The sequence below is a fragment of the Lactuca sativa genome, chromosome 8, assembly GCF_002870075.4.
Source record: "Lactuca sativa cultivar Salinas chromosome 8, Lsat_Salinas_v11, whole genome shotgun sequence".
NCBI lineage: Eukaryota > Viridiplantae > Streptophyta > Magnoliopsida > Asterales > Asteraceae > Lactuca > Lactuca sativa.
In genome coordinates this window covers 27,986,284-27,993,094 of record NC_056630.2, presented here as the reverse complement: position 1 = coordinate 27,993,094, position 6,811 = coordinate 27,986,284, and the positions used below count along the sequence as shown (strand labels likewise).

The following is a 6,811-nucleotide window of genomic DNA, read 5'->3' as shown; positions in this document are numbered from 1 at the left end:
GCGGTTCTACATTTTCTAATGCTGTTGACTAAAAACATCAACAAATGATTGATGATATTTTATGTTGCCATTCGTATTGTATTTTAAAAGGCGGTTTATTTTTTAAGGCTGTTTAATAACAACATCAAAAAAATAAGTCTATTTTATGAAGCTATATTTTATAAGGCGGTTTTGGACGGCATCAAAAAGTAAGTTTATTTTATGAAACTATTTTTATGATGCAGTTTTGGACATTTTCTAAGACGGTTTTTGAACCGCCTCAAAAAACAACACTATTTTATGATGCTATATTTTTTGAAGCGGTTGAATAACCACATCTAGAAATAAAATAAACCGCTTTATTAAACCTCTTCTGTACTTGAAAATTAACTGTTGAAAAGTTATTCGTATAAAATGAAATAAATTAAATAAAAAGGGTGTCAATTTATACCAAAAATAATTAATCCATATATTTAACGGGTGTATAATTTAGTTAAATGGTTTTTGTGAAAAAAAAGTAAATAAAGCCCATGGGTTAAAATGACATTCTTGAAAGTATTATAATGTAGTGCTTTTGGGTTTGGGGTTTAAAGTGTCATAATGGCTAAACTCTAGGGACCAAGATTGAAACTTGGTTTAATAACTCCCTTATAATATCATATGAGGAAACGGACGGACGTTGTTCTCATTCATTTAATTTCCCGTCGGTTACGTCTCATCCCTTATCCCAAATTAAATTGTTATCGTTCTTCTTGGCCTATGGTTCTTGAGACGAGAGAGGGTGTTGGGGGTCTTTCCGGCAACTACCTGCTACTCCGATCACCACCTTCCTTTCCTCCAAACTGATTCAGCGAAGTCGTGAAAAAACCGAATGAACAATAAGGAGAAAAAGGGGTTGTGACTGTGAAGCTTTCTGGCGACGACTAGGGTTTCGGCATGAGTCTTTTGAGGTAGCGGGTTTGTTGAGACTCTATCTAACCATTTAGTTATCACAGTGCATGGCTGATGTCGATTGTACCATAATGATGTGAACGTCGATGTGTATGTGGTTGAATTCAGTAGATAAAACGAGCCTGTATTTGAGGCGTGTCTTCTTCCAAAGAGTTGTCTTCTTACTAACTGTTGTTGATCGAGATGATGGATTTCGTGGGATCGATGATTATCTTCAGTCAACAAAAGATACATCACATAAATGAACGTTCTTGAGTACATGTGCTCGTGAGGGACCATGAGAAGGTTATTGTGCAACAGTCCTTATATATTTGCTAAGGTAACTTCATTATTTTAATCATGGAAAATAATTCTAGTGGTAAAGTCATGCAAATGTGGCTGTAATATATGAGGGTGTTTTCATGAAATGTGCATCATTACAAACCATACATTAAGGTAGTAATTGATATATAGTCATTTACGTCAAAGAAGTAAACTGAAATTGTACAAAAATGAAGAAGTAAACTATTTATAGTAATAATTTCCAGTCGGGATAATATATAATTGATTAGGACGTAGAATTATATTAAATCCTAATTATCGTGATATAACATGATTCACCTTGGGACAAAAATTCATATTAATATAGCAAGTGATGGAGTGAAAACTTATTAATAGTGAATTTACTTTATAATTAGAATTGTGGGAATAACATGTTGACGTTGTTGTAGGATGTCCACTTGAATTGGTAATTTGTAAACAAGTTTCAATTTGCCAAATTGTTAACCAGAATAACCTTTGACATTATATTACGTAAATGATATTTGTATAACAGAGATTCTTTCATTGGAATGGACATATATGGTTTACCTTGGTAAATAAATATGATGGTGAGAAATTATATAATTATGGTGGGATGAAGTTTTAATGGTTTTAGTGGCTTAAACCTGTGAATGGTCTAAATTACGCATGATCGTGTTATAAATAATAATAATAATATTAAACAACGATGGGTAGATTATTAAATTATAATCACAAGTAGTAACGGTTATGACTACGAAGTTGTAATTACTTAGTGATAAAGTTATATGTGTTAAGAGGGGAGGATTTGGCAACTTCAAGTGAACACGAGACTTGAAGTAGTAAAGATGGATTCGTCGAGGAATAAGGTGAGTACTTGTTAGGAATAAGCTAGGTGAGTCAATCTTTATAGTTATTTAAAGTACTTGTTAAGAATTCCACATTTTAGAGGGATTGGAATGAACCTAGAATGTTTAGGTTGCATGTACCCCAAATGTGAATGATATGTTGATGTGAATGATGTTTCTTTCATGCTCTTCTTTTGTTTGCTATTTTGATGTGAAGGGTGTGATAGGTCCATGATAAAATTAAGGATTTGTGATAGTTGTGTGTGGTATGTGCATGCTATGATTTTTTGGAAATACTTGTCTATGTTGGTTAGGACAATACATGCTAGTGATATAATATGCCTTAACGATGAAATGATGATATGTGCATGATTATATGAAGTTGTAAAATGCCTAAAATTGTTATGTCTTGTTGCATGTTTATGTGTTTTGAAGTATGGAAGTAATATGCTAGTTAATATTAATAGAAATTGAGCATGATTACTTAAGGAGGTTTGTAGTGTAATCATTGTGTGATGAATTAATAATATGTTAAATAAAAAAGGGAATACACCACTGGGGCGTAAATGGTAGCAACCTAGACTTAGGTGTGTGTACCCTATCCAGATATTTGTGAGGGCCTTATAGGTTGAAAGATACCTAAAGGGAAAGATCTTAAGGCAATAGTGATGCATAGTGGTTTTTTTAGACAACCATTCGAGACATGGTTCATGAACACTAAGGTGTTCGAGGACTGGATGGGAAGTTTCTAGTGATAGGAAACAATGATAATTACCACCCTCGAACGACAATGCGTGTACTTGTATGTGCAATGCCAGAGTAGTGATTAGTGAACGCAACAAAACGGGAGCAATGTTACGAGTGAGAGTCGCGTCTCACTTAGTGCATTGAGTCGAGTCGGTCACGTTAGTAGTGAATGAGGTTTTTACCTCTTGGGTTAGTGATGGACCCAGGGTTAGTGATAGACCCATTGAGGGAAGGGTTAGGCTGGTGTAACGCCCGTAGATCCGGGCTAGTCAATTTAGAGATAATAGGGGTCGAAAACGACTTTTTGACAAAATATTATTTAGAATAAATGATCTTAACCAAGTTGTAGAATATGTCTCAAGGGTTCCGTACATATAAAGAACGCCGAAATCCGAGTTATAACGAAGAAGTTATGGCTCGTCGAAGTTTTTCGGCAAAACCGACACGACACCGGGAGACGTAAATAGTGAAGTTACATTGGAGGACTTTTTAGCCTTAGTAATATAAACCAAATTTGTAGTATACGTAAAACAGAGAACATCCATAAAAAGAACGCCCAAATCTGACTTCGTATGAGGAAGTTATGATTTTTCTAAGATTTGACATAGCAGTGCACGACCTGAAACTTGAATTTTAGTTCGAACGGTTTTTGGCTTACGCAACCTTAATGAGATTTGAAGATCTCATTAATAGGAACCCAACGGTAAAAAGATAGACGAAAACGGAGTCTGTATGAAGGAGTTATGAATTCTCCGCGGTCATTTAACAGTCTAATCTTCTCCTACTGTTAAATTTAAGATCGGCTGAGAACTAGAAAACGGAGTCCAAATGAAAGTTGTAGATCTTGTTATTACCTACGCATGGAAAAAAAGAACGTCAAAAACGGAGTTCGTATGCGAAAGTTATGAATTTTTGAAAATCGGCTGATTTCCACCCTGTGTGCGTCGCCACGTGTCAACACCAGGCGAAACCTTGGAGCCTACGCAACACCACGACATGGTGAGGGCCACCACGACATGGTGACGTTCCAGGAGCACTATAAATAGAGGTGCCGGGGCAACCCTCAACCTCACACCTTCACCCCTTCTTTCTCTCTCTAGAAACTCTCTCTTAAACCTCCCAAAACCCCCCAAAAAGCCCAGGGAACCCCCTAGCACGAGGCGGAAGCCCCGGAGCGCCTGACGGCTTCGAAAGGAAGAGCCTTCAGCTCAGAAACTCTACTCCGGCGGAGCCCGGTTTCTAAGGAAACCCGCTGTAAGTGAGCTATACCTACCCTATCTTTAGTATAACTTATGTTTTAATATAGTAACATTATTTGGAACTTATAATGAGTATTTGGGCTATTATTATGAGTTATATAAGAGTGTTTCTTAACGCTTATATAATAGTAATAATATCTAGACTATTAATTAGTCGTGGTTAACGTTAGACTAAACTCTAGTGGTAATGATACTAGGTTTTGTCCGATGGAAATTGTTTTAACAGTAACGAAGTGCTGTTCGAGTACCGAGTCATCACCTTATCAGGTGAGTGCATGGTCCCTTTCATCTTACACATAGATATGAAGTATTTTATATAAATTACGTGCTGTGTGTGCATATTATCTGAATACTTGCTGTCTATGCTGGATGAACGATTTTATACATGTTTTAAATGATTTAAATTGTATATGTATTTTATATCTACGATAATGTTGGGGCATAACATGGGTAGATGTAATAGATGGAATATGAGTTGGATGATGAGTTGAGAGGTGTTATAGACTACGAGGTGAGGGTGAGGGGTGGACAATGTGAGAAGACTTTTCCCAAACGATGGACCCATCATTCAGTAGAGTATTGATGACAACCACAGGCTATTCTATACAGTCCTGTGGAACACTAGCAGGCTCGCAACTTGTAGGTGTTGTGAACGATGTGTTCACCCGGTGTACTCTAAACCCTGGTGATCATGCAGACTTGATGCCTAAACTGGTGATCATGCAGACTTGATGCCTAAACTGGTGATCATGCAGACTTGATGCCTAAACCCTGGTGATCATGCAGACTTGATACCTAAACCTTGGTGATCATGCAAACTTGATGCCTAAACCATGGCGACTATGCAGACTTAGTGCCTGTTGTGTAAACCGTGGCAACGATGGACTTTGTTCCGATTCCTTAGGATGATCCTTAGGAATGAATGAACGAGGAATAGCTGATTCTTAGGGTAGATCCTTAAGACTAAAGAAGATAATGGGGATGGGTAATTGGGTTGATTGTTTGATTGTTTAAACATAATAATTATATTATTGTGGGTTGAAAACCCTATGTACTCACCAGGTTTCCCAACCTGACCCACTCAGTTTATTTATATCACAGGTGTTGATATGAAGTCACATTACACTGAGTGATTAAAGAGAAGTAGATCACTAGTGTAAATAAATGTAAGTTCCGTTTATGCTTATGTTTTTGTATTGACGATGACATCCCAAACGTTTTAAAATGAATAAAATACGTTTCTTCAAAAATGTTTTGATAACGTATTTATCGTGTTTTTCTGGGAACAAATTCCGCAACATTTTTATTAAAAGAAGTACTCTGATTTTTATAAAGCATAAAAAAATCGGTTTTTTTTGGGCGTGAAAAATGGGGATGTCAAAGCCAGTCACTTATTAGTGAACGGGTTTTGCCTTTAGGTTAGTGATGGACCTACATGTGGGGTGTCTACCTTACGAGTTAGTGATGGACCCATGTGTGGGGAGTCTACCTTACGGATTAATGATGGACCCAAGGATAGGAATAATTAATATTTATCTAATATTAAAAAAATAAATAATAACAGTTGACCTTAATGAGACTATAGTGATGTATATGATGTGAGTGATGCATGTGAAGTATGTGATGCACGTGATGTATATGTTGTATGCGACGTGTGTGATGATATGCTATATGTGTTTTTCCTAACATTGTACTTCTGGTTGACTCACTTAGCATTTGTTGACACTTGTTTCTTTGCTTTTTGTTGCCTTGTATTGATATATGTAGCATAGTTTGATAGCTTGGTGAGGATGGAGCTTTGGATAGTTACATTCGAGTTTATGTCTTAGTATTGGTATCATTTGGACATATCGTTAAGTTTACTTAACACTTGTTTTTGATATTTTATTTTAATTTGGTTTATGAACTTTATCTTGATTAATGATGTTTTCATAAAGCTCAAAATAAAACTTCCGCTAACGTATTCTGTTAACTAAATGTTTTAAAAAATAAAAAAATTAGGTGACAAATCATGATGTTACGTCCTCCTCCAAACTTCTTGGAACAAGTCTTCGAGTATCTGCTTTTCTTGCTGGATCTTGACGATCCCATAACTTCTTTTTCTCTTCGATCTCCGCTCTCTCCAACCCTAATCAATAATCAAAGTAATAATCCACATTCAAAGGGTCTTGGTTCACAGCTACCCTCCTGATGAGTTTTGATACAAAATATAAGTTAGTTTTTCATAAAAACCAGGAAATGGAAGCTCAAAAATAAGAAGTTTATTTATGAGTTTATAACAAAACAAAACCATCTAGGATCAACTCAAATAAGCACTATAAGAGACAACTCAAGGAAGCTTTAATTCACCAAACTAGCTTCAAAAGAGAGAAAGAGGGGAGTAGAAGAGAAGCTACAACTTATTATCATGTAGAGACGATCCAAGACCAAAAAACTAGTCCAAAATTCATGCAAGGCACTTGTCACACCCTCGAACCGGAACGGCGGAAACGTTCGAGGGCGGATGGCTTCATGTACAGTATTATAACAATTATATATAAATGAAACATAGCAACACAAACATTCATACATTGAGATTTCAAGTATTACATTGTTTACAAAACTTTGTTTGCTCGAAAATTGAATACAAATAACGGAAAAGTAGAAAGCATGAAAACGCGACGCTGGCCCTCAAAATGGTTTGAATACTTGTTTACTGATTTCCTGAGAACAGAAATGATTTTGAAAAGTGTCAACATCTAAGTTGGT

The 6,811-nt window shown here is 36.1% G+C and overlaps 1 long non-coding RNA gene across 1 annotated transcript; it reads left to right on the top strand.

Moving 5' to 3' along the window:
- Nucleotides 1-663: 663 nt before the first annotated feature.
- LOC128128115 (uncharacterized) lies at nucleotides 664-5,624 on the top strand. The gene is made up of 2 exons (XR_008225751.1): nucleotides 664-1,249; nucleotides 5,165-5,624. It is a non-coding gene; the product is annotated as an uncharacterized LOC128128115 (long non-coding RNA).
- The last annotated feature ends 1,187 nt before the right edge of the window (nucleotides 5,625-6,811 follow it).